Source organism: Meles meles, chromosome 6 (genome assembly GCF_922984935.1).
Source record: "Meles meles chromosome 6, mMelMel3.1 paternal haplotype, whole genome shotgun sequence".
Taxonomy (NCBI): domain Eukaryota; kingdom Metazoa; phylum Chordata; class Mammalia; order Carnivora; family Mustelidae; genus Meles; species Meles meles.
Window position 1 is genome coordinate 36573395 of NC_060071.1, and position 27980 is coordinate 36601374.

Here is a 27980-nt window from a genome sequence, read left to right on the forward strand (position 1 = left end):
CCCAGGATCATGACCTGAGCTAAACCAGACGCTTAACTGACTGAGCCACCCAGGTGCCCGGAGAAAGTCCCATTTTACTATCCTGGTACATGTTTTTCTAGAACTTTACTTATTTTGTCTATTCTAAATTTATTGGCATCAAATTGGTCATAGTGTTCTCTTAAGAGTTTAAACCGTATCTATAGGTGTATGTATCCTCTTGCATTTTTTTAAGATTTTATTTATTTATTTATTTATTTGACAGAGAGAGATCACAAGTAGACAGAGAGGCAGGCAGAGAGAGAGAGAGGGAAGCAGGCTCGCCGCTGAGCAGAGAGCCCGATGCGGGACTCGATCCCAGGACCCTGAGATCATGACCTGAGCCGAAGGCAGCGGCTTAACCCACTGAGCCACCCAGGCGCCCCTCTTCTTGCATTTTGAATACACGTGCCTTCCCTACTTTTTGGATCAGTCTTGTGATAGCGTTTTTTGAGAACTCACAATTCTATTGTTCCTTTGCATTCTATTTCATTAATTTATGCTCCCTTTCTTCCTTACTTTTTAATTGTGAAGTAAATCACACATACAAAATAGGGCATATAAACTATGTGTATGCTTTTGGAATAATAATAAAATGAGCAACTGTGTATTCATGACTGAGTTTAAGAAATGCAGTGCTAGGGGGCACCTGGGTGGCTCAGTGGTTTGGGCCACTGCCTTCGGCTTGGGTCATGATCTCAGGGTCCTGGGATCGAGTCTCGCATCGGGCTCTCTGCTTGGCCGGGAGCCTGCTTCCCTCTCACTCTCTCTGCTTGCCTCTCTGCCTACTTGTGATCTCTCTATGTCAAATACATAAATAAAATCTTTAAAAAAAAAAAAAAAAGAAATGCAGTGCTAGGATCAGGGAGGGGGGTTCAAACATATCCCCCTCCTCACCGCAGAGCAGCCACTATCTTAAGCACTCTGTTAATCATCCATTTACTTTTTACAGATGAGTTTGGCATGTCTATCCATCACTAAAAAATTTATTGTTCAGTTTAGCCTTTTAAAAGGGTTGGCTAATGTTCGGCTCAGGTCATGATCTCAGGGTCCTGGGATCCAGCCCTGCATCGGCTCTCTGCTCAGCATGAAGCCTGCTTCCTCCTCTCTCTCTGTTGGCCTCTCTGCCTACTTGTGATCTCTCTCTCCCTGTCAAATAAATAAATAAAATATTTTTTAAAAAAGGGTTGGCTAATGGAACATATTAAGAAATAGAAACAAATAACTATTTCCTGGAAAAAAAAGAAAAAGAAAATAAAAGGACCCCAAGTGACCAAGTGTTGGTCACTTGGGGTCCTTTTATCCGAGACCAGAATCGGATTAACTGATATCCTTGCTTCATGATACAGTCTCATCTTAGACACGTGACACCCCTTCCTGTCGTCCCCCTTTATCTCCTCCATTCATGCTTCTCAGCCTCTACTTCTCTTCCCTTCCCTTCCTTCCATTTTCTTTCTTTTAATATAATATGCCCCTGTACTCCCCTACTCAACAAAACACAGGACCTTAATCATAACACACTTCAAGCCACGAGGTGACTCTTTCCCAGTCTAAGTAACTATCATCCTGAATTCATCTTTCTCTTGTTTTTTTTTTTTAAGATTTTATTTTTCTAAAAGATTTTATTTTTAAAATTTATTTGAGAGAGAGAGAGACTGAGAGAGAGCAAGAGAGCATGAGAAGGGGGAGGGTCAGACGGAGAAGCAGACTCCCTGTCGACCAGGGAGCCCGATGCGGGCCCCCATGTTGCGACTCCAGGACCATGACCTGAGCCGAAGGTAAATGCTTAACCAACTAAGTCACCCAGGCGCCCCTAAAGATTTTATTTTTAAATAATCTCTACACCCAACATGGGCCTCGAACCCACAATGCCAAGATCAAGCCCCATGCTCCTCTGACTGAGCTGGCCAGGGGCGTCTCTTGTTTTCTTATTACACACTTTGATTGTATTTATATATAAAAATATACTTCAAAAGGTATATTTTTAAATTTGGTTGTTTTAACTTTATAAAGAGGATGTGATGTTGCATGTCATCTTTGGAAACTTCTTCCTTAATATTATCATCACTAAATTACATCCATATGACTGAGTTCACCATAGTTAATTTTTTATTGTGGTTAAATATACATAACATAAAATGTAGCACTTGAACCATTTTCTGAGAGTACACTCCAGTGGCATTAAGTACCTCCATATTGTTGTACGATCATTACTTCTATCCAGCTCCAGAACCTTTTCCAACTTCGGAACTGAAACGCCAGTGAATCCGCTTTGCCTCCTGTGTGCTGTGGGAGCACAGGGAGGAAGGGCGGGGTGTTTCCTGGGCTCGGCCCTGGTGAAGGGGGCTGTTATGGTTATTCTTGGAATGCCTACTGGCAGACGCATTGGCTATTAGTTTCAGGCACATGAGGGATGCCTGGGAGGCTCAGTCGGTTAGGCATCTGCCTTAAGCTCAGGTCATCATCCCAAGGTCCTGGGATTGAGCCCCACATTGGGGAGCGGTCTCTGCTCAGTGGGGAGTCTGCTTCTCCTGCTCCCTCTGCCTCCCTCCCCCCACTCATGCTCTCTCTCTCTCTCTGTATTTTTCACAAATGAACAAATAAAATCTTTTTAGTTTCAGGCACAGGGACTTAAAAGCCTTAAAGGCTTTTACATGGTGGTCGTACCAATTTACACTCCCACAGCATTGGGCAAGAGGTGCCAGAAATCCACATCCTCACCAATACTTAGCATGTCAGGCTGACAGTTTGACAAACAAGGTAGGAGAGTTTTATAAGCCCACGGTTGTTACAGGTCAGGGAGCAGGGCCCGCTGATGTCTGCTTTTGGGGCTCCCCTTCTTGAACTCTCAGCTTTCAAGACCCTTTTAAAGACTTGATTCTTGCAAAAATTCCCCAAGTTGCATTTACTGCTTTTCCCTCCAATTGTAAAAATCACATATATTATTTGCAGTATACTTGAAAAGTGCAGAAAACAATGAGTCACTTTTGAGGTTACTCTCTGGAATAACTTTTTTATAAAAAAAGATTTTATTTATTTATGAGAGAGAAGGGGGGAGAGAGGGAACACAAGCGGGCAAAGGGGCAAGGGAGAAGGAAAAGCAGGCTCTCCGCTGAGCAGGGAGCCCAATGCGGGACTCGATCCCAGGACCCTGGGATTATGACCTGAGCCGAAGGCAGACGCTCAACTGACTGAGCCACCCAGGTGCCCTAGAGTAACTGTTTTCAATGTTGGTTAGTATCATTTTCCCTTTTACCGTACAAAATTGGAATCATGCTATAATACCGTTTTGTAAGCCCTTTTCCTCTGTTCAGCAATATGCAAATACTATATTCCTCAATGTTTTAAAAGATTCTTCTCCGGGTGCGTGGGTGGCTCAGTGGGTTAAGCCTCTGCCTTTGGCCCAGGTCATGATCTCAGGGTCCTGGGATCAAGTCCCACATTGGGCTCTCTGCTCAGTGGGGAGCCTGCTTCCCTCTCTCTCTCTCTCCGCCTGCCTCTCTGCCTACTTGTGATCTCTGTCTGTCAAATAAATAAATAAAATCTTAAAAAAAAAATACCTCTCCAAAAAAAATTTTTTAGTGACTGCATATGCTCTCATCGTTTGAAGGCAGCATAATTTTAACTGATTGTTGGACTTTTAAAAAACTTTTGTCCATTAATCATTGCACATATTCACAATTATTTCTTAGTAGAAGTAACTAAAAGTGAAATCACTGGGGATTGTAACTTTTGAAAAAAGTTCTTCCTATCAAGCAAATCTCATTTATCAGATAACAATTAGGATGCATCGTTATATTAATCAGAAAAATCTTACGAAGCAGAGCTTCTGGCTGGCACGAGAAAATGGGTAGTACCACTCTACATTGAAAGAACATTCTAGTCCAAAGCAAGGAAAATTGACCTTTGAAATATCTTCCACTTTTGAAATTTTTTTTATTATTTACTTACTTATTTATTTATTTATTTTTAAAGATTTTATTATTTTATTTATTTGACAGAGAGAGAGATCACAAGCAGGCAGAGAGGCAGGCAGAGAGAGAGAGAGAGAAGGAAGCAGGCTCCCTGAGGAGCAGAGAGCCTGATGCGGGGCTCGATCCCAGGACCCTGAGATCATGACCTGAGCCGAAGGCAGCGGCTTAACCCACTGAGCCACCCAGGCGCCCCTTGAAATTTTGTTAAAAGATTATTTATTTATTTATTTATTTATTTGACAGACAGAGTTCACAAGTAGGTAGAGAGGCAGGCAGAGAGAGGAGGAAGCAGGCTCCCTGCTGAGCAGAGAGCCCGAGGTGGGGCTCGATCCCAGGACCCTAAGATCATGACCTGGGCCGAAGACAGAGGCTTAACCCACTGAGCCACCCAGGCACCCCTTTGAAATCTTGATACTAGTCTGGAGGTCCCATGGCCATGTTTTGTGGGTCCCTGGCAGCATGGGGACCCACTGAGCCAACCAGGGGCTCCTTAAGACAGCTTTTGGACATGAGTGCTTTTTTCTACTGTTCCATGTCCTACAGGACAGACTGACTGCCAAGTCCTAGACCAGGCTCAGGAATTGAATCATGGATTCCTGGTCCCAGGGGATGCGGGGAAGGGGACTGAAGGTGCCTTCCAAGACTTTGCCAGAAGGGACTTGAGCCTGGACACTTGGCTCAGCGATCTGGCCTCAGGAAAGGACACAGCTGATTCTTCAGGGGACATTATCCCCAGGGGTCAGATGACATGTTACTCACTGTGTGGCCTTAGACAAGTCCTTCCCTTCTGGGCCTCTAGTCTCCAGTTCTGTGAAATGGGTCCTTGATTAGCAGGTCTCTGAAAGTCCCTTCTTGGGCAGAGAGTCGTTACACCTTGGGCTGCCCACTGTGCCCTCTCTGCAGGAAGGTCAGTGTCCCCATGGCATCCAGCAGGATTTCTGTGGGGAGGGCTTGCACCTTGCCCTGCTTCTGTGTCTGAGGCCGATGGTGCGGTCTTCTGCCTCACCTGGGTGTCCACTTGCAATGTCCCCTAATTTCTACCTATCAGCAAGAGCCTACCTTGGGGACCCTCCACGGGCCAGACACTGGCCACACCACCTGGAGGCCTGCAACATGGCGGCCTCCTAGCCAACCTGAGTTATGCTACTCCCTGTCTGACTGCGTGGAAACTAGCAACATCTGGGATTTCCCTCTGTTCATTCCAGTAGAATGAGTGAGGGTTGGACCAGCTCGGCAGCATCGAGGCTCCACTCCGGGCTTTGTGCAGTGCTGGTGGGTGTCAAAAGAAGGAAGGCGGTGGGCATTTGGTTCAAATCAAACTTCCTCTGGAGAGAAAATGGGCCGGCTGCTGGGGTCCTCTCCAGACACCTTACAGCAACGAGAAGCGCAGTTGGAAAGCTGCTGCCAGTCCAGGGGTCTCCATGGAGCCTCCCCACCTCCGTGTGGCTTCTGGGAGGTCCCCCAGCCTGCTCCTCCTTCTCTCGCAGCTGGTAAGCCAGAATGGGCCTTGACCTGGGCCTTTGGTTTGCAAAGCTCAAGAGTCCACTCCAACGGGCTAAGCAAAGAGTGACTTGACCAGAAGAGCAGAGGGGAGGGTCACAGGACACAAAGACAGGATGGCTTCACAGAGGCCTGGCTCGCAGGGGAACCCCAGCAGCAGCTCCATTGTTCCCTGTCCCCTCGCCCTCTTGCCTCCTTCCCTGTCTCCTTCTCTCCATCTGACCTTCCCTCTGACTTTCTCCCTTGTTTGGAGCATCTGATTCTACCAGCACGAGGCCCCAAGAACACAGTATCAGTCAGTGCTGCTGGTCGTCGATGGGCCGGATCCCATGTCTTCCAGCCCCGTCTGCCTTCTGTCTGCCACATTCTAGACCGGAGACTAGGGACATTTTCCTGCTGCAAGCCCGTGGCTGAGACCCTCAAGGAGGGCTGCTCACCCCTGGGAGAGAAGCACATTTTTGGCACCGTGGCCGTCCGACAAGAAAGCTGAAGGGAGTGTGTGGGATTAAAGGTGACATGACTACAGATACCATCTTGGAGCCTCTCCAGTCTATACAGTTAAACAAACCACACACAGTTGTTGACATCATGTCGTCAGTAACAGATGGTTTGCTCTGTACCTCACAGGGGATCGCCGCCTAGTCACAGCCACCCTGTCTCCCCTGCTGACTCTCCTTTAGGTGACTGAGGGTCTAGTACGACAGAAAGGACGGGAGGGTGGGCCTTAGCGTGGGCCTCTAAGTATGGAAGCTTTGTGCATTTTAAATCTATATGGATGGGTGCGTGTGTGTGAATGTGTGTGTGTGTGTGTGTGTGCGCGCATGTGTGTGTTTGCATTTCAAGACTGCCTAGAAGAATTTTGCTAGATCAGTCCCCCGACCTCTGGGTACAGATGGAGGGCAGGTGCTGGGAATTCAGAGCAGAGGGAACCAATTACAGGCTCCCCCCTCCTTCTTCTTCAAGGAAACTCGCTTTTAATTTCCTTTGTGATTACCCCCTTATTGCTAAACATCAACTGATGGCTGGTTCCTCTTTGATTTCTCCTTTCAGTAAGTCTCCTACCCGACCCCTTCCATCTTCATTGTTTTGCATTCAGCCCCAGACTGGTGAGCAGATAGGAAGTGCGTGCAGCAATGCAAGTCCTACCACTCGTTCTGGGTTGATTTGGGGTCCTGGCTCAGCATCCTTCTCTGTCGGAGGCCATGGGCCCCTGTGGGGGACAGGGGAGCTAGGCTGGAGCATTGACAGGCTTGATGCTCATCTCAAAGCTTGGGGACAGAGCAGACTCTGTGTTCAAGTTTGAGTGGAAGGGCCCGCAGAAGTCCTTCTCGTCCTCCCCAGCCCAGCCTCACACGTTTTGGGGTAGACGAGGGTAGCCGTTCGCCCATTCGCACAACACGTCTTTGTGGGGCACCTGTAGTATGTCCAGTCTGGGGCTGGTGCTTGGGATTCAACGGGGAAGGACAGCAACCACAGTCCCTGTTCTCAAGCCATCTGCTTGCTCAGCCCCTCACAGGGCGTGGCGTACCTGTAGTTAGAAAGGGCCTTTGAGAAAACCGAGTTGATCCCTTTTGCTTTCCCTCTGAGGACAACCCGGCTAGGGCCGCCCCTGCTGCGTAGGAGCGCGGATCCCTCCCACGCTTCGCCTGCCCCGAGCACTCTGGTGTCACACATTAAAGTCCTTTCCTGTCTCACGGAGCTGGCGTCTTTCTCTGTTCACAGACTTCAATTATGTTCAGCCTGGCAGCCGGAGGAGCTGGGAGTGGAGAGGTCCATGGCGCCTGAGGCTAAGGGCTGCCCCCAACGGCTCTGCTGCTCCATCAGATGCTCCCTGTGCTCCGAGGCTGAGGCTTGGAGGGAACCAAGGTGTAGATTCTTCCTGGGCTCCAGGTGCCTGCCTGTGGCACTCCCCGGTGCTCAGATGAGACAACAGCTGGGGGGCAAAGGCAGTTCCAGGTGCCACGGGAAGCGGCATGATCCTGGGACTTGGCCTGGAGCCCCCTTGGAAGCTGGTCCTGAGGGAGGACCCAGAGTCTCCAAAACACACTTGGGAGACAAAGAAGAGTCAAACCTCGTGCTGCCAGCCTCGTGCTGCCGGCCAGGCCAGGAATGTGACTACAGTTCTGGAGAGAAGGGATCAAGGTGGACTGGAATATCCGAGAAAGAAGCCTCTTGCAAGGCCTTGTACTAGGTCTTAGCGATGAATGGGTTCGTAACAGATGACAGGCAGCTCCTGTCACTATGGAATGGGAGCAGGGGTGAGGCAGGCCATCCACTGGGCTCTGGCTATGTGCCATTATCAAGCTGTTTCCATGAGTCCTCACAGTGGCCCTGGGGGTTCTCGAGTCCCCTTGAACCATTTGGGGACTAAATCTCGAGTCCCCTTGAACCATTTGGGGACTAAATCTTCGGAACGCTTCTTAAATCACACGTGCTGAGCTTTCTGCTAACATCCAGGAGAAGACCTTGGGCTCATTGGCAGTGCTTCCTGGAGGACACCGTGAGGCTGTGGAACAAGGCTGCCTGGGTGTGTGTGGACGTGTGTGAACGAGAACCACGATTCTGCTCCTTCCTGCTGTTTAGCCTTGGACAAGCCGCTCACCTTCCCTGGGGCCTAATGTCAGCCTGGGAACAACGGCTCAGTTCTCCCTGCTGGGCTGTTGGTAGGGTGCTTGCTAGGGTTTAGGAGGGAGGGCGCGACTGACCATACACTTAGCTGATCGTAAAGTGTGTGCTCATGGCCCGTGTGTTGCTCGGCCTCAGAGGCCAGTGGTGAGCTAACTATCATCTGGAAGGAAATGGGAAGAACACAGAAAACATCGCTTCCTGGCATGTGAGACAGGGATCATTGGCTATCGGCATCTCCTAGAAAGCACAGGGCCCAGACCCACACAGAGCCTGGGCTGCAGACGGAGGGCCTTGTCAGGGCCCAGGACTCGAGTTCCTGGGACAGAGCAAAGCCAATAGGGAGCTCACAGCCCTTGACTCTCTCCTGACAGGGCTGGCCTGGCCTCTCAGGCTTGAAGCTTGGGGCAGGGGCTGCTAGTTGGTTCACAGTTAAAGGGCACAGGGATGAAGACCCACTTGCTGTGGCTGGACAGACTACTAGATTTGTACTGGATTTCACAGTTCTTTTTTTTTTTTTTTTAACAGATTTTATTTATTTGACAGAGAAAGATCACAAGTAGGCAGAAAGAGAGAGAGAGAGAAGCAGGCTCCCCGCTGAGCAAAGAGCCCATTGCGGGGCTCAGTCCCAGGACCCTGAGATCATGATCTGAGCCGAAGGCAGTAGCTTAACCCACTGTGCCACCCAGGCGCCCCTGGATTTCACAGTTCTATACTATTCAGCCCTGCTGGTTATAAAGGATATAGGCCCCTGAAACTTCCTTCAGAAAGCCCATGAATGAAGCTGCTTTTTGCCCCGAATTTCCTTTGATTCTGGAAATACTCCTGCAAGCTAGTATTATTCCCTCATTTTACAGGGAAGGAAAGGGAGGCACAGAGATGCAAAGCAGTGTTCCCGGGACTACTTAGGCAGTGGAGCACAGCGGTAACAGCAAATACATGGTGTCTGGGGATAACACTCTATCTGATCTTTTATGTTCAGTGGTGACTTTGCCCAGGAGGAAACTGAGGCACCGTAGAGCCCTATCCCAGCCACCGTAGTTGAGGTGCACAGAGAAATCTGGAGGCTGTTGGCCCCAGCCCGACCTGGGGATGGTAGTGTCAGTCACAGATCCTGCATTTCCTTGTGCGGCTGGGGCCTCTCAGCCCCACGTGGCCTAGAAGCCATATCCAGAAGGCCAGACATCGATGCCGCTGCTCGTCACAGTGAGCTTGGCCTCTGGCGGAGACGTTTCATTTCCAGCTTCTCTTTCGGGCCTGAACACCATGTCTGCCTTTCTATTTATACCGGAAACATGGTGACCCAGGCAGGGGATGCCCCCTTCCCAGCTTCTTTCAAAGGACCGTGTCCTCAGCCTCCTGGTGTTTCACCCTTGCCTGACCCACTCGGGCTCCGAGGCATCTTGTGAGATTTAATTGGTCGGCAGCCGACACTGCCACGAAGATCTTTGAAATGAAGTTTGGAATCTGTCCTCATTTATGTTGGTTGATAAAAGGCGATCCTGTGGTTCTCTTTTTGTTTCTCACTGTAATAAGAGACACACTAAAACCAGAAAGTCTCAGGGCCGGCAAGATGAAAGTGTCGTGAGTGTGCCCTGGGGTGTTCACATTGTCGGCCAGCCCTGGCCCTCGCCTTCTTTCATCTTTATGGGTTTTTAGCGCAGGTTTTTAGGTCATCAATCATGCCGCAAGTTTTTATTAAAAGCTTAGTGGCTACAGCTGGGGCAAGGGAGGGTCCTAAGATGGGTCCTGGCCTCAGGGAGCTGCTATTCAGGTTGGATGGAGTTGTTGACAATGCAGATGAAATGCTAAGTCCTGTGGAGGAGAGCCTGACCTCGCTGATGCATAAGAAAAGACAGCCTTGGGTTTTGAATCCACACCAGGAGCTCAGGCAATGAGGCTGGGTTTATCTGGGCAGTTCTGGGCTGGAATTCCACCTCTGTTTCTCACTAGCTGTGTGACTATGGAGAAGTCACTCAACCTCTCTGAGCCTTCATTTCTTCTTCTATAATCCTATCTGCCTCGTGGGGTTGTAATATGACTTAAAATGAAATAATGAATAGGACAGAAACTCGTGCATACGTTCTTGATAAACATTGTATCTTTTCCCATCCTTTCCCGTGTCAGTTGTAAAGGAGGCCTTCCTGTGAGTGACTGAACCCAAAATACCAGGGGCTTCTACAGGAACGAAGTTAATTTTTCTCCCATGTAACAGATGCAGGCATGTGGTTCAGGGCTGGTTCCCTGTGGTGCCAGAGATTCAAGCTCCTTCCATTTTGTTGTTCTCTCTTGCTGGCCTTGATTTCTGAGATCGCTTAATAATCTGTCTAGGGGCTCTCCAGTCATTATCTCTGCATTCCCATCGCTAGAAAGAAGAAAGTTGCACCTTCTCGTGTTAAGGACACACTTTGGAAGCTCCAAGCACCACTTATATGAGGAGATCACATCTCGCCAGGTGTAAGGCAGGCTGCAGAATCTAGCCTCCAATCCAGGTGGCCACTAAAACATGGGGTTTTATTTCTCCAGAAACAGGAGGAACAGCTAGTGGGGGGGACAGCTAGTAGTTTTTACCACCTTTGCTTTCCTTGGAAAATGCCTCTTGAACTGAATGTGCCTGGAGAATGTGTGTTAGTGGGGAGAGAAGAGCAGAAGGTGTCAGAGAGAGCAGGACTCCAAAGTTATCAATAGCGGGACACCTGGGTGGCTCAGTTGGTTAAGCAACTGCCTTCGGCTCAGGTCATGATCCTGGAGTCCTGGGATCCAGTCCTGCATTGGGCTCTCTGCTCAGTGGGGAGTCTGCTTCTCCCTCTGACCCTCCCCTTCTCGTGCTCTCTCTCTCTCTCATCTTCTCTCTCAAATAAATAAAATTTTAAAAAACAAGTCATCAGTAAGATATAGGGATTGAAACAGTGTAACATTAGTATACGGATCAACAAATAGATTAAACAGAACAGAGAGTCCAGAAATAGATCCATGCTTATATATAGTGAATTGATTTGTACAGGCACCAAAGTAGTTCAATAGGTCAGGGATAGTCTTTTTCAACAAATGATGCTGCGACAACTGGACATCTGTAGGGGGAAAAATACACCTTGACCTCCTAGCTCGTCTCACATACAAAAATTATTTTAAAATGGATCACAGGCCTGAATGCAAAGTTTAAAACCATGAAGCTTCTAGAAGAAAATATGGGGCAAAAAATCTTCACAGCCTTGGGACAAAAAGAAAAGTGCTAACCAGGGGCTCCTGCCTGGCCCATTTGGTAAAGCATGTGACTCTTGATTTTGGAGTTATGAGTTCGAGCCCCGCATTGGGCGTAGAGATTACTTAAAATAAAATTTCTCTCTCAAAAAAAGTACTAACCATAAAAGAAAAGGCATGGATCCTTAGGTCTCCATCAAAATTAAACACTTCTGGGGTGCCTGTGTGGCTTATTTCGTTAAGTGTCTGCCTCTTCATTTTGGCTCAGGCCATGATCTCAGGGTCACGGGATCGAGCCATACATTGGGCTCCACACTGAGAGTGGAGACTGCTTGGGATTCTCTCTCTCTCCTTCTCCACTCCCCACTCATGGGTTCTCGTTAAACAAAATAAATCAATAAAATAAAAAAAATACACACACTTCTGCTCTACAAAAGACATCATTAAGGTGAAGAAAAGGCAAGCTATAGACAGGGAGAAATTATTTCCTTACATGTATCTGACAAGGAACCCACATCCAGGGTATATAAAGAACACCTATAACTCAATAACAGAATGACGAATTGCCTCATTAAAGAGCATTAGGTGAAGGACCTAAACAGACACTTCACAAAGCCAGATATACAAATGGCCAAGAGCACAGGAAAAAGTGTGCCACATTGTTGCAAATGGGAGAAACGCAAATTAACATGACTGAAAGTGTGATGGGACGATGGGCAACCCCGGTGTTGGAGGAGAGGCAGAGGGAGCGCCACTCTCAACCATCGCCGCAGTAAGAGAAGAAAATGGTGCAACCGTTTTAGAAAACGGATTGGCGTTGTGTGTAAAGTCTAACACAGACCGCGTGACTCAGCCATTTCTCTGCTAGGTATTTACCCCAGAGAAAAGAAAACGTGTGTTTATGAAAAGACCTGTGCAGAAATACCCATAGCAGCTTTATTTGTAATAACCCCCTCCTCCCCATCGTGGGGGGAGCACCCACACCGGCGCCATCAACCAGTAGAAGGGTGGACTGATGGTGACGCACCCAGGCAAGGGAATACCATCTAGAGACAAAAAGGAACAAATAACTCCAAATGTGACAGCACGCACGTTTCGCTGGCTGAAAAAAGCCAACATAAGAGTATAGCGTGAATCACTGCGTTTCAGGCACTATTAGCACTAACATCCTAAACCTATAGGGACAGAAATCAGAACAATGGTTGCTGGGGGCCAGCAGTGGGGGTGAGGGCTGACTAGGAAGGAAAAGAAAGAACTTTCTAGAGGAGCCGACTATTCTACATCTTGATTGGGGTGGTGGTCACATGCGTCAATATCTGTTAAAATTCATCCATTTGTCAAAATCCATCAAACTGCACATGTAAAACCTATGCATTTTATTACATGTAAATTATATTTCTGTAAAAAAACATACATAGAGAAAGAAGTCAGGTACAAATTCTCCCACCTAGGCAGCTGTGTTGTTGTGGTTGTTTTAGCATAGATCTTGGGTGAGACAGCTCATGGATTTAGAACCGGCCGTGACGTGAGCAAGGAGAGGCGCCGATGAATTTGATTCTCATTTGTAGAAGCAATTGATCCTGCTGTATATTGAGGAGCCTGTGGTGAGGCCCAGCCTTAGTCTTGGGTGGTCACCCACGTGCTCTGATTTCTCAGATGTGATTTGTGGACCTCTTGTGTCCAAGTTATAGGGAAGAACTCTGGTGAAAATGCTGATTCCAGGCCCCACGCCAGAGTTCTGCATCAGCATCTATGGAGGTAGGACCCAGGAATCTGAATTTAAGGAGGCTCCCCAGGGATGCTTGTGGGCCAAGGAAACCAGAAATCCTGGGTAAGGGTGTATACGGAAGACACCCAGCTAGTTTCAGTATGATTTTGGGTTGACCTCTGATGTGGCCAGAAGGCAGACAGAGGAACATAGCGTAGTTTCCACAGAGCCAGTTTCTGTCCATTTAAGGCTTCTTCATACACAACAGCCCGTCCCTGTCTTGGCTTTGGGGATAAGAGAAGCCATGAATCCTGCCTTCTAGACACTCATGGTCTCTTAGAGGAGGGCCAGCCAGGAGCAGGGGAGGCACTGAGAGGCTTGGATGGCACCTTATCCAGATTGAGGGGGAGGGGTAGTGGAGGCAATCAGGGAAGGCTTCCTAGAGGAGGTGGTATTTGATTGGGTAATTTGAAGGATGATCCACTGGCTATGAAGAGGTAGGGGTGAGGCATTCTGAGGGGAAAGAAGACAAGAGCAGAGGTGATGGGAGAGCACTGGATGGGTATGGAGGAAATGCTGGCATAGCTGTGAGGCAGGCAGTGTGTCTGGAAAGTGAGGGTCCTGCCTCTGGCTGTGGAAGCAAAGCAGGCTGGACTCCCTTCTCCCTGGACAGTGGCGATGAGGTTGCAGAAGAAGACCAGACGCTGTCTGTTAGACACTCCCACCTAGAACTAGGAGTCTGGAGGCTGATAGCAGGAGGTGAGCACATTTAGAGGTTGTGCATGGAAGATGTAGACAGCCTTGGATGGTGGTGAGTGGCCAGTGGTGCGGGGCCGGCAGTGGCGTCCTTGCTGGACGCCCCCTGCTTGCATGACTCTAGCTCTGCCCTTTATTGGCTGACCTCCTCATCCTTCCCACTGATTCTGTGAGAGCCCCAGTGTCCTCCTAATAGGTTCTTTCTGGCTTAAGTTAGCCATGGTCATTGTCATTGGAGAACAAGAGCCCTGGTGCAGTAACAGTCAGCTGGTGCCCGTGAACAGGTGGAAGGAAGGAGGAATACAGACAGCAGGAGCCACAGATGGTGTGTGAGCACAGCAGTGCCTTGATCCACAGCTCCAGGTAGAGTCACCGTTAGAGGGGAACAGGAAGAACGAGACTGCGTGACGGTGGAGAGCCAAACCAGGGGAACAGGGCACCATGACTAGGGTCACAGGAGAGGATTTCATAGGAATCTGCAACTGGCCAGATTGAGAGGACAGTGGGGAGAACTTTCTGCAGAGAATACACATCACGGCGTGTTTCCTTTCTGGGGTCTCAATATCCAGTTCATCTGTTTCAATTTGCGGAAATGGGGGGAAGGTTGTAGATCAAGGGGTGCTGGTCGAGCTCTCTAGCCTCATCTGGGAGGTGGCCTCCCCTTGGAACTGTGCTCTGCATGTGAGCAGACAGGAGGGCTTAGGGATGATTAGCTTCTAAGGGGAGAGGAAGAAAGCAACCTCTAATTCCTCTTTAATGACATATGTCAGTAGGTAACGTTTTCAATATGTCACTATGTCTGTAGCTCTGGTCAGCGGGTCGCTATCATTTTTGAGCAATAAACAAAAGACTGCTTTTAATTACTTCTGTGAAATTGGCCGACCCATGCATGATTAAATATTCATTATATAGAATAAGGCATTTTCTTTGTATATAGATCCATATTAAATTTAGCCAGCAACCCGCTGACCGAATAGAACTAATAAATTTCTTGTAATGGCCTGCAGCTTTTCCTGATTGCTCCGTCTCTTCCCTCTCAATCCCTCTCTCCAGGTCCCTGTCGCTGGCTTGGCCTCACTATTTCTCTGTCACTTTTAAAAAAACAGAGGTGACATTCAACATACGCTTACCTATTTTAATGTGTACCATTCAGGGGTGTTTCATGCACTCACAATGTCATGCATCTCTCACTTCTTTGCAGTTTCCAAAGTTTTCTAGCCCCTCCTGTTCCCAGCAGAACACCCTGTTGTCAGGATGTCCTCCCTCCCTGCTCCTTCCCCCCCCACCCGCCCCCTTGGCGATCACTCATCTACTCTCTGTCTCTATGGATTTGCCTATTTTGGGTATTTCATATAAAAGGAATCAGAAAATCTGTGCCCTGTCGTGCCTGGCTTCTTTCACTTGCCACAATGTTTCCGAGGTTCATCCAAATTGTCATCAGCATTTCACTCCTGGTGACAGCGACGTCACAGTCTATTGTATGGCTACCTACCATTGCTTTATCACTTCATCTTCGGTCGGGCATTTGGGTGGTTTCTACCTTGTGGCTATTGTGGCCAATGTTGCTATGAGCGTTTGTGTACAAGTTACTATGTTTCCATTTCTTGGGTCTACACCGAGGAGCTGAATCGCCGGATCGTGTAATAATTCTACGTTGAACTTGCTGAGGAAGTGCCAGACTGTTGTCCCCAGCCGCAGTGCCATTAAACATACCCTTTTCCCATCCCAGCAATGTTAGGAGAGGTCTTACTCCTCACATCTTCACTACACTTGTTATATACACATATAACATATATATATACACACACATATAACATATAGTGTTTTATTAGTTTCAGGCGTACAATATAGTGATTCAACACACCCATACATCACTCATCTCTCACCGTGACAAGTGTACGCCTTAATCCCTGCCCTTGTTATACTTTTGATTGTAGCCATCCTAGTGGGTGAAAAGTGGTATCTCATTGTGGTTTTGATTTGCCTTTTCTTAATGATCAATACTACTGAACATTTTTTCATGGGCTTGTTGGTTACTTGTATACCTTTTTTTTTTTTTTTTTTTTTAAAGATTTCATTTGCTCATGAGAGAGAGAGGGAGCACAAGCAGGGGGAGCAGCAGGCAGAGGGAGAAGCTCCCTGCTGAGCAAGGAGTCCAATAAGGGACTCGATCCCAGGACCCTGAGATCATGAACTGAGCCGAAGGCAGAGGCTTCACCCACTGAGCCACCCAGGCACCCCCATTTGTATACCGTTTTTGGAGAAATGTCTGTTCAAATTCTTTGCCCTTTTATGAGTTGGGCTTTTCGTCTTTTTGTTGTTGCGTTGTCAGAGTTCTTTATAGACTCTAGATACTTATCAGACATACGATTTGCAAATATTTTCTCCCATTCTATAGGTTGTCTTTTTATCATTTGCTAATATTCTCCGATGCACAAGAATTTTAATTTTTATGGAGCCCAATTTATCAGTTTTTTCTTTTGTTGCTTGTGCTTCTAGGGTCAAGCCGAAGAGCACATTGGCAAATCTAATGTCATGAAGATTTACCCCTCTTTGTTCTTCTGCTAGTTTCATGAAGTTTTAGCTCTTCTTTTTAGGTTGTGGACCCATTTGTGTTAAATTTTGAGCACGGAGGAAGGGAAGGGACCACCTCACTCTTCTCCACATGGATATCCAGTTGTCCTGGAAACATTTGTGGAAGAGGCTCTTCTCTCCCCCGCTGAATGTTCTTGGCACCCTTGTTAAAAAACCATTAAGAGGATGCCTGGGTGGCTCAGTGGGTTAAAACCTCTGCCTTCGGCTCAGGTCATGATCCCAGGGTGCTAGGATAGAGCCCCGACATAGGGATCTCTGCTCAGCAGGGAGCCTGCTTCCCTTCCTCTCTCTGCCTGCCTCTCTGCCTACTTGTGATCTCTCTCTGTCAAATAAATAAAATCTTAAAACAAAACAAAACCATAAGAGACTCTTAACTCTAGGAAACAAACTAAGGGTTGCTGGAGGGGAGAGGGGTGAGGGGAATGGGGTGGCTGGGTGATAGGCACGAAGGAGGACACTTGAGGGAATGAGCACTGGGTGTTCTATACAACGAACGAATCACTAAATTCTATCCCTGAAACTAATAACACACTGTATGTTAACTAACTTAATGTAACTAAAAAATTTTAAAAAAAAGATGTTGTTTGAAAATAAAAGATTTTGTGTTAGTCTTCATCTCTTCCTATTTCCTTATCTTTCTGTCTCTCTCCCATAATCTCTGTCTCTACTTTTCCCATATGGTGCAGACTTAGGTTTACTATGCATATCCTTACCTGTCACCTTGTGGTTCTAGCATTTCTTTTTTATTTGTTTATTTGACAGAGAGAGAAAAATCACAATTAGACAGAGAGGAGGAAGCAGGCTCCCCGCTGAGCAGAGCAGGATGCAGGGCTCGATCCCGGGACCCTGAGATCAGGACCTAAGCCAAAGGCAGAGGCTTAACCCACCGAGCCACCCAGGAGCCCTGGTTCTAGCATTTTACCCGGAAAGGCAATGGTGGAGTTTGGGTGTGGCCTGGGGGAAGTCATCAGCCAGATAAAGAGCAGCTAGGGAAGAGGTGATCTTGGGATCACTTGTAAGCTAAATGCTTTGGCACAGAGAGGCAGAGGGGCTCAGGGTTGGAATGGCCGCGGAGGGCATCGCTGGGCTTTCCTTTTGGACCAGATCAGGACTACCATAAATAGTTGTGCATTATTTTATTACATCCCGGGTCCACCTTTTGATTTTCCATTTCCTTTAGACCTTTGGGAAAATTAACTGTATTAAATCAATGGATGATTCAAATCTCTTAGTTTTTTTCTTTCTCTCTCCTTCTGTCTATTTCCCCTTTCTCCCAACTGCCTGGTTATCCACGGGTGGACACACAGCCCTTTAGGCAGCTGAACTGGGATTCATTTTAATGGAGACCAGCGACACTATTGATTAGCCTAGCTAGGGGTGAGTCACACTCCCTCCGTGGAATTCCGTTTCCTCATTTGTAAACTGAGCCATGGATGTGACAGTCCTTTACATGTGGCAGAGTAAGGGGTTATCATTCTAATAATTTTAGTTCAAGTAATTTATTGCTGCTTTAAAGCCACAGGGTTGGAGAACTACGTGATGAGTTGCAGAAAATCAGGGAGAGTTTCCTTAGCAGAGGCTCAGAGTCTCACTCCTGCCACAGTCACACTCTCTTTGCCTCCCTGACCTCTGACTTCCTCAAAGGGCCCTATGGATGATCAAGTCCTCCCTGCCTCGTTTACAGGGGAGGAGACAGGCAAAGAGGCTGTGCAGGGTGCCGCAAGCATCACAGTGGAGCCTGTCCTCCACCCAGAGGACTGGCCTTTCAGTGCACCCTTTGCCCCTTCCAGAGGTTTTCACCAAGGGTGCCAAGACCATTGAATGGGGGAAAACAGTCTTTTCGAAACACAGCCCTGGGAAAACCGGATATCCACATGGACAAGAAAATGAAGTTGAGACTTTCCTGTACACCATAGACAAAAATTAAAATAGATTAGAGACCTAAATGTAAAATCTAAAACTATGAGACTCCAGGAAGAAAATAGAAGAAAAAAGCTTCAAGACATTGATTTGGCAAAGGTTTCTTGCATATGACACCAAAAGTACAGGCAGGAGAGAAAAAATAGAGAAGGTGGCACCATCAAAATTAAAAAGTCCTGTGCGTCAAAGGACACGACTGACAGAGTGAAAAGGCAGTCCACGGAATGGGAGGAAATATTTGCAAATCATATATACCTGATTAAGACTGATATCCAGAATATATAAAGAGTTTTGACAACTCAGCAACAACAGCAAAACACCCTGATTTAAAAATGGGCACAGGACTAGAACAGACATTTCTTCAAAGAAGATACACAAACGTCTGATAAACATATGAAAAGATATTCAACATCACTAATCAGTAGGAAAATGCAAATCAAAACTACAATGAGATACCACTACATACTCATTAGGATGGCTATTATAAAAAACAAAACAAAACACAAAACCCCCAGCAACTCAGAAAATAACAAGCGTTGGCAAGGGTGTGGGGAAATCGGAGCCCTTCTGCATTGCTGGTGGGAATGTAAAATGGCGCAGCTGCTGAGGAAAGTGGTGTGGTGGCTCCTCAAAAAATCAAACATGTAATTACCATACGCAATTTCTCTCTGGGTATGGACCCCTGAAAAAGTGAAAGCCAGGTCTTGAAGAGATATTTGTATACCCACGTGTTTAGGAGCATTAGTCACAAGAGCTGAAAGTGAAACAACCCAAGGGTCCATAGAGGGATAAATGGATAACCAAAGCCTAGGCTATCAGTACCAGAAATATTACTCAACCTTGGGAAGGCAGGAAATTCAGACACGTGCTACGACATGGATGAAACTTGAAGACATCATATTAAGTCAAATAAATCAGGCATGGAAAGAGTCCCACAAATATTAAATGATTTTATCTGAACGAGGTACCTGGAAAACGTAAATCCGCAGAAACAGGGAGTAAGATGGCGGCGGCCAGGGGCTGATGGGTGGGGATGGGGAGCTGGTGTTTACCCGGGATCGCGTTTCAGTTGGGGAAGGTGGAGGAGCTCTGGAGATGGATGGTGGGCATGGTAGGACAACGTGAATGTACGTACTGCCCCAGAACTGTACTCGTGAATGTGGTTAAAATGGTAAATTTTGTGTTATGTATTTTATCACAGGGATTTTTTTCCCCAAGGTTTTATACATTTATTGGAAAGCGAGAGAGACCGGGCAAGAGCACCAGTGAGAGGAGTGAGAGCATGAGAGGAGAGGGAGAAGTGGACTCCCTGCTGAGCAGGGAGCCAGATGTGGGACTCTATCCCACTATCCCAGGTCTCTAGGATCATGACCTGAGCCGAAGGCAGATGCCCAACTGACTGAGCTACCCGGGTGCCCCATTTTATCAGTTTTTAAGGGCTGAAGGAAAAAAAAAAAGGGAACTAGACAAGCAGGGGAAGAACTCATTCTCTAAAAGTAGTCTTTTCTACAAATATTCTCTAGGCACTGTGGACGTGAATGTTTCCTATGACAGCAGTACTCACTGGGGAAACTGAGCCCCAGGAAGGAAGCCGTAGAGATTCCTGGAGAAGGGGTCAGAGGCCTTCTGGGGATCTGTGGGCCCCCTAGTATCCACAGCACAGACTCAGCTGGGCCTGCCTGGCTCTGTCCTTCCACTCAACAGGGGCCTCTGAGGCTCGGCTGGACTTTAATTCCTATCCTTGTGTCCCTGCGACAGCTTTCTGAAGCCTTCCCACTCCCAGACCATTATAGGAAGATATTTTGAGAGGGTCTCTGTTTCTTGCCAGCCAAACCAATTTTATTTAACTTTAATTTCTATTTAAAAACTGTTAGTCAATCCAGTTATTGGAAAACTTTTAAGCATGTTTGGAACAACTTGGCTATGTGAATTTACTTCTTCAACTATAAATTTTATGAAATCTAAATAAAGATCAAGGATTTCCAATGTAAATTGAAAGTCGGAATTGAGATGCACGGAACGTGTAAAGTATGCATGGAATTTTAAAGACTCAGTACAGAAAAGGGTGAGAAATAGCTCATTAATAATTTTTTATGTTGATTACATGTTGATGTAATAATGTTTTGAATATAGTGGGGTAAAGAGAAATATGAGTCATACTGGTTTACCTTTTTACCTTCTCTTTAATGTGGCTGCTAGAAAATCTTAAATTATATGTGTGGCTCGCATGACTGACTCTGTCATGGCTGACTCTGGACTGTGGTATCCTGGGAAGGCTCTGGTTAGCTGAGAAAACTGCACAGCTAATAAATGGCAGAACCAGAATTTCCACCCAGATCCCCAAAGCTGGAGCTCTTTCTTGTCAGTTAATTGGAAAATGTTGTTGGTTTGATCTCGAGCCTCCCATAAAACGTGCCTGGGAGGGAAGCAGCAGTTCTCCCCTAAACCGGACGGGGTCTCAGCATCTGTGCCCAAGGACTGCTCCAGGACAGGGGAGGGCATAGACATGAGAGGTTGTGTGGGTCGTGCTGGACAAGCCATCTCTCTCCTTCTAGATGATCGCCACCCAGCTCAATTAGAGAGCTTTGCTTTTAGTATTCCTTTTATGTCTCGGGCATGGGATTTCATTTGGGGACGCAGTTTCTACTTTCAAAAAAAGGTTAAAGAGCATTGGTGAAGAGAGAAATCTTTGGACTCAAACAGACTTTATACTTAGGAACTTCTTGACCTTGGGCAAGTGAACTACTCTGACTCTCAGTTTTATCATCTGTAAAATGGGGATTGGTATTTCCTGCCTGAAAGATCATGACGACAATGGGGTAATGAGATGACTCATGACTCACAGCACGAATATGACCCCCTCTTCCTTCTCCTCAAGGCTGCCCTGGACACAGTTGTGTGTGTGTGTGTAAGTGGGAAGAAGCAGAGTGTTGTTGAATATGAAGGAAGTGGTGATCTTTTTATCCTTGGTCCTTTCTTGTGTCATATTTTCCTTTATCTCCAGAATAATGTGTCTTTAGTGGTAGTTCCATACCCATTTGCAGACAGCGAGGGATCTGGGAGCATGAGACAAAACTGGAGGTCTGTGTTTGCAGAACACTGTGTGGGGGGGTTGTACTTGCTCGGGCATTTTCTTCGCCTATTTGATAAGAATGAAGGCCTGCAGGGGGCAGCACATGGCCAGCGCTCGGCCCACGAGGGCCTGGCTCAGGGCCTCATGGGCTTTGCAGGAAATCAGAGCCTTCCCAGGCAGAGGAGGAGCATTGGGGATTTCTGGAAGGAGCCTCAGTGTGGTGTTGAGTTGCTCATAGTTATGCCTTGTGAGACTGATGCTGGTAAAATTATGGTCCTCAGGCTTCCTGATCTTCCTGCCCCAGGAGGGTCCAGCCAACCTCTTCAGGACCCACTTACGAAACCCCCAACTCCAGACCCAAGAGAGACCTAAATGGAGATCTACCCCTAACACATCACCGTACCCAAGTGGGCACAACCACCGACCTCCCAAACTAGCTATGTGTGCATCCCCATCTTCGAGAACACAGGCTCGGAGGGGTGCAGTGACTGTCCCTTGGTCCCACAGAGAAGAAATGATAGATTTGTTAAACTTCTTTTGTTTGCGGGCAACAGAAAATGGCTAGTCAGCTTAAGCAAAGAGGAAGGACGTGGACCCTGGGGCGCCCTGCAGGATGGCAAGAGACTGACCGGCTGGGCTCCGGAAGGCAGGGCCCAGGGACTGCTCCACGAGAAGCACCTGCAGGAATGAGCCCCAGCTCCCATCCCATGTCCGCCCTGGTTCTCTCGGGTCTCATGTTCAGATTCCCAGGAGAGAGGCTCTGAGTGGACTCACCTGGATCACTGGGTGGTGGTCGGAGGTCAGGGTCACTGGTACAGATGGGACTGTTTTGCATCCTGCAGAGAAGTCCAGACCTGTCCGTCTGTCTGTGCTGGTCTCTGGACTCCCTCCTGGGGCCTTCCTCCTTGGTTCTCAGGTAGCTGCGGGCCAGGCATGATTTGCGTTTTAATTAAAGAGGTCCAGAGCCCAAAGGCCTTGGGATCCTACAGGGCTAGTTCCCCCAAATGCTGCAATGCATGTGCTCTGTAGCAGATGGGACGCCCGTGGTAAGGGGCCCACGCCGCGTACCTCCTGACACACCGCCCCGGGGTGCCTCCAACCCCTGCCTTTGGCTTCCTCATGTTCCCCCCAACTCCCTTCCATCTCCCTCTCCAAGGATTTAGTAATATGTTGTCTAGACACTGCGCTGCCTTTTCTCCTCCATTAATCCATTTTAATTGGAAAGTTATCATAATGCAAACTCTCTTCGGTATTATTTGCGGCTTTGTGTTATTAGAACTTCACCAACTCGCTTCCCCAGCAAATTAAACTTGCTATGGAAGCAATGAGATCAGCTGTTCACATTAAATCAGGCTGCGCGTTGTTAAGCGGGGCTGGGAAAGAGGCTTCCTGGGCTGGGTGGGGATGCCGTCGCCGGAGGCGTTGACAACGGCACCACTGTTTCTAGGCTGGGGACTTGGCCTCTGTGCCCGGTTCTTCTCGCTGTGCCTGAGCACCGTGTGTTGGAAATTAGATGGGCAGAACGCGGGACAAAAAGCCTCTGGTGGGATCTGGCGTCACCCAAAAGCCAGGGCAAGGGGCACTGCGCAGAATGCTCAGAGATCACAGAGCGTGCTCAGTCAGTCCTGGGAACCTGGGAAGCAGGCGCTCCTTTCATCCAGAGCCCAAGACGGAGGCTCAGAGAGGGCGACTGGCCTTGCTCAGGGTTGCACAGGCAACCTGAGGGTTGGGGGTTGGGGAGCAGGCGTGGTTGATCGGGGACGCCCCGTCACGTCCCTAACTGGACCTGTGCCACCCCAAGGGACAAAACTCACGTCACAGCGAGCAAACTCCTTCCTTGGGGCAGATCCTGGAAGTGATTCACTTCAGGTGGTATGAAAAGCACGTAATAAAGTGATCCGGGTTCCCGTGTGTGGATTACTCACTGTTTCAGGGTCTCCTTTTTCCTTCCTTCCCTTTTCCAGCACGGAAGTATTTGTGGTGTTTTTTCTGTTTTGTTTTGTTTGTTTTGTTTTTTAGAGATCTTATTTATTTATTTATTTATTTTTTTTTTTTAAAGATTTTTTTATTTATTTATTTGACAGAGAGAGATCACAAGTAGGCAGAGAGGCAGGCAGAGAGAGAGAGGGAAGCAGGCTCCCTGCTGAGCAGAGAGCCCGATGCGGGACTCGATCCCAGGACCCTGAGATCATGACCTGAGCCGAAGGCAGCGGCTTAACCCACTGAGCCACCCAGGTGCCCCGAGATCTTATTTATTTATTTGACACAGAGACAGAGATCACGAGTAGGCAGAGAGGCAGGCAGAGGGGGAGGGGAAGCAGGCTCCCTGCTGAGCAGAGAGCAGGATGTGGAGCTCAATCCCAGGACCTGAGATCGTGACCTGAACCAAAGGCAGAGGCTTAACCCACTGAGCCACCCAGGCACCTCTGTTTTTTTTTTTTTAATTTTAATTTTTTAAATGTCCACCAAGGCCTCAGCTTTCCTCCCTCCCAAAGAGGGAGCTTCTGATCTTCTCTGCTTGGCCGTGGGTCTAATTCTAAGGAAGAGAATGTGACAGAAGTGAAGGGGTATGCCTTTCAAAGATAGGTCAAAAAAAGACATGCATCCTTCAGCTTTGTTCTCAGAGATGGCTCACGCTGGTGGAGGCCAGCTGCCATGTTCTGAGGATACTCAAGCAGCCTGAGGAGGGACCCCTGTGGGGAGGAACGGAGGCCTCCCGCCAACAACCAGGCCCGACTTGCCCAGCATGTGATGGAGCTGCTCTAGAAACTCACTCCCTAGCTCGAGCCAAGCCTTTCAGATGACTGCAGCCCTGGCTGGCATTTTGACCACCCCCTCATGACAGACCACGTGGCAGAGCCCCTTCCCCCTGCCCTCTGCTGCCAGGCTGCTCCAGAATTTCCAATCTATAGAAATGGTGTGAGATCCGAACTGTTTATGGTTGTTTTAAGCTGCTAAGTTTTGGGGTCATTTGTTACACAGCCATAGCTGCCGAATACATGGCGGTCAGACGGTCATCTTGGAACCACGAGATGACACAGCGTTGCTTATTTTGCGATTTCTTGTTCCACGAGATAGTAAGAGCTCTTAATTCACTGTTATGGATTTGGTTACTTGTTATGAAAGGAGGAAACCCATCAGCTGCTTGCTGCCTTTGCTTAGAAGGGATATGGATGTTTCCAGTCACATTTCACTGGCCAGTAGAGTCCCAACGAGAGGGGGGAGGGGAAGTGCCGAGAAGCACATGAAGGCTTCTAGGAGGAGGTGGGAATCGAGGGGGCATGAAGGATGGATAGATGTGAAGAAGCCTGGAGGGAAGTTCTCCCTCCTCCCTGCTGGGCCCCTTGGGGGCTTAATGCCCTTCCTGAGGGTGACTCCTTAGGGTTGGCTTCTTGTTTTTAGATGATGCAGGGTCTAGTGGGAATCTCGGTTGTTCTTTCTACCTCAGCCTGTCCTCTTTGCCGGGATCTGCGCTCCTTCGCTGGATCGGTAAAGGGGGCTGTGAGGAGCAGGCTCTGTGGGTTTGCAGCCCTGGAGAATCAAGCTCAGGAGAAATTTCTGGACAAAATTCAGGCCTTACTAAGGGGCTGAGTAGTGCATGCACATGTAAATGCTAGGATCTCAGAAAGGCCTTCTGGAGATACAATAGTCCTCCCCCTAGTTTCAGGAAGTCAGGCACGATGATGAGCTGGGGGGCTCTTGAACTTGGGAGGACAGCGGTCTGTGTCTATGCATGGAGGGTACATTTCTTGCCGAAAGGTTGCCTCTCAGGTGGTTGGTGGTTCTGTGCCCTCAGCACAGCGGGTCCCTGCAGCAGCTGGGCTCAGGGCCCCTCAGGTGACGGCAAGCGGCACAGACCATCCCGCCCCAGCCCTGCCCCACCCTGAGCATCGTAAAGTGGTAGGGTCTTTCAGATTGCCTCCCACTCACCATTAAATGTGTACGTGCCTTTACTTCGAGAAGCTGTACCTTCCTCGCTTGGATACTGATCGATGTGACCACAAAGGCAGCAGGTGTAGGGTGCCCTGAAGACCAGCGAGTGACATCAGCAGTGCAGGGATTCCTGGGAGGGAGCCTGGAGCGCACAGATTTGGGGGGAGATCTGTGGTAGCAAGTCTGTCTCTTGGGGCAGGGGCCAGGAAAGCATTCTACTGTAAGCTGTCCAGCTGATCCTGACCGTGCTGGATGTCGGAGAGCCCCCCTGGTCCCTCTGGTCCCTAGGATGGGCTGGTAACTCGGCAGAGCAATGTGGCCAAGGTAGACCCAAGGATCACTGGAGGGCAGGGATGGAGCTAGAGTCTCATTCTCTGGTCTCTTTCCATGGGCTGCTGTGATGTCTCGTCCTCCTAGACGGGGGTCCGAGGGAACCCAGAATCAGGGGGTGCTGATGATTAGAGGGAACAGGAATTCTCACCCATTCCATTCACGGCTGTGGGCTCCCCACAGTCCCCAGCCCCCATTCCTGAAATGGGGAATATTCATAAAAATAAGAAGTGTTTATATACTGCCTCCTACGTGCCTGAGCACGTACTAATTAACTCTCACAGTCGCCCCAGGAGGGAGGCACTCTCCTTCTCCCCATTTTACAGATGAGGAAAACACAGGAAGCACGAGCATCCATCCAGAGTCTCCGTCCCTGAGCTGTGACAGGGCAGTCCCTCTGCGTGGTTCTCCAGCTCTATTCTGCAGAGAGCCACAGCCCAGGGAGAGAGGGTGCAGTGGGGCTCCCACACATGTCCACGGTGGAGCGGGGGGGGGCAGGGTTGGGCTTCTGGCCTCCTGGCTGTGCTGCCTTCCTCGGAGAGGGGTGCTTCTGGGCTGTTCCGGCCACAGGGCTCATTACTGATGCCGCAAATTGAATGGAATAGCTGCTTGGTTACAAATTAATAACAGATTTGTTTGTCATTAAGGCAGCATTGTTTAATAAAATTAGTTCAGCTGAGCATAATTACCTTCATATAAAATTCCCCCTTAAAAATTACTTTGATAAATCTAAGCCAATTAGGCGGGAGTAAAGCCTAGGGGGTGGGGGTTTGGCTCTGAGCTTGGGTTGGGTCCCTGCAGTGTCATCCCCGGGCGGGAGTTCAGTCCCCACAGTCCTTGCGGTATTGCCCCCCCGACCCCGCCGGAGGCCCAGACGACAACCACTTGTAACTCGCCTTCTCCAAGACAAACCCTCAGAGGGCCCTGGACTGACCCTTTCATTTAATCTAAATATTCCTCCTAAGTAGGCCCTGCCTCCATTTCCCTCACCACCCTCCAGCCTCCTAGGCTCGTTGCCTGTAATTCCTCTGCTCAAAGACTTTTGGGGGCCCCCTATTGCCCATAAGCTACTATCCCGAGTCTTAATCTTATTATTCAAGGTCCTGCAAATCTGGCCTCAGGTAGTTCAGTGACAATGGAAACCAGATTGGGCATCAAGGGATGGAGGTCTTGGGCCCCGCTCTGGCCCTGCCCCATGCTGGACAGCTTCAGACTGGCGACCTCCTGTTCAGTCTTCCTTTACTCTGCCGTACAAGAAGAAACAGCCGTTCCTTCCTCAGGTGGGTGCGAGGATAACAAGGGAACATGGTCTGGTGGTTTCTAAACCACAGACCCCCCCCCCCCCCCCCCCCCCCCACTGAGGCCTCCCTTCTGCTGTCCCCTTCTCAGCAGCTGGCCTGCATCCCTGGCCTGGTGCTCCCTGTTACTTCTGGGGATCTTTTGCTGCTGGGGCCACCCAGCCCTTTCTGGAATAACTTTCCCCTCCTCTCTGGTTAGCGGGCTTAGGTTTTAAGGTTCAGCCAATGACATTCTTGCTCCAGATGCTTCTCCTGCTTGCTCGGCTGACCTCTGAGCCTTCTCCCTGTGACCCTAGAGCCTGACTCAGAGAAGTGTGTCCCCAGCCAGAAATGGAGCTGGGTGAATGGAACTACGGTCCAAATAGCACATCTATAGGACCTTCCTCTGCCTTTTCTTTTTCTTTCCTTCCTGCCTTCCTCTCTCTTCTCTTTCTTTCCCTTCCTTCCTTCCTTTTTTTTTTTTTTTTTTAAATCTTGAGAAGGAGACAGAGAGAATTTGAGTACGAGCTAGGGAGAGGCAGAGAAAGAATCTCCCATAGGCTCCACGCCCAGCACGGAGCTCAATTCAGGGCTCCATCTCAAAACCCTGAGATAGTGACCTCAGCAGAAGCTCAGCTGACTGAGCCACCCCGATGCTCTTCCTTCTGACTTTTCAGCTGGTTTCTAGTTTCTGTTTCTTTCATTGACTCTCTGGGAAAATCTGCTGTAGAATCAAAAGATGCCTGTGCTGGGTGGGACCTAAGAGGTAAGCCGGCCGCACTGCCCCGAGCTTAGCCCTGGCCACATTTTCTACCGCTTTTGCTCTGCTCCAACACTCCTCTTTGCCCCAGTATGAGCCTCCTGGTCATTTCCTGAACACCGTTGTCCTTTGACCAAGTGCCTGGATTTCAGGCTCTGGGAGGTGGTTAAGGGGACTGCAAATCTTTCCTGTGCAACTTGTAGGCCCAAGATCTCCAAATGGCCCTGCAGGAAGCCGGTGGAGGATGAGGATGCTGAATAGGGCCTAGTACTGCACAGCTCCAGGGGTACCATTCATAAAGGACATCACC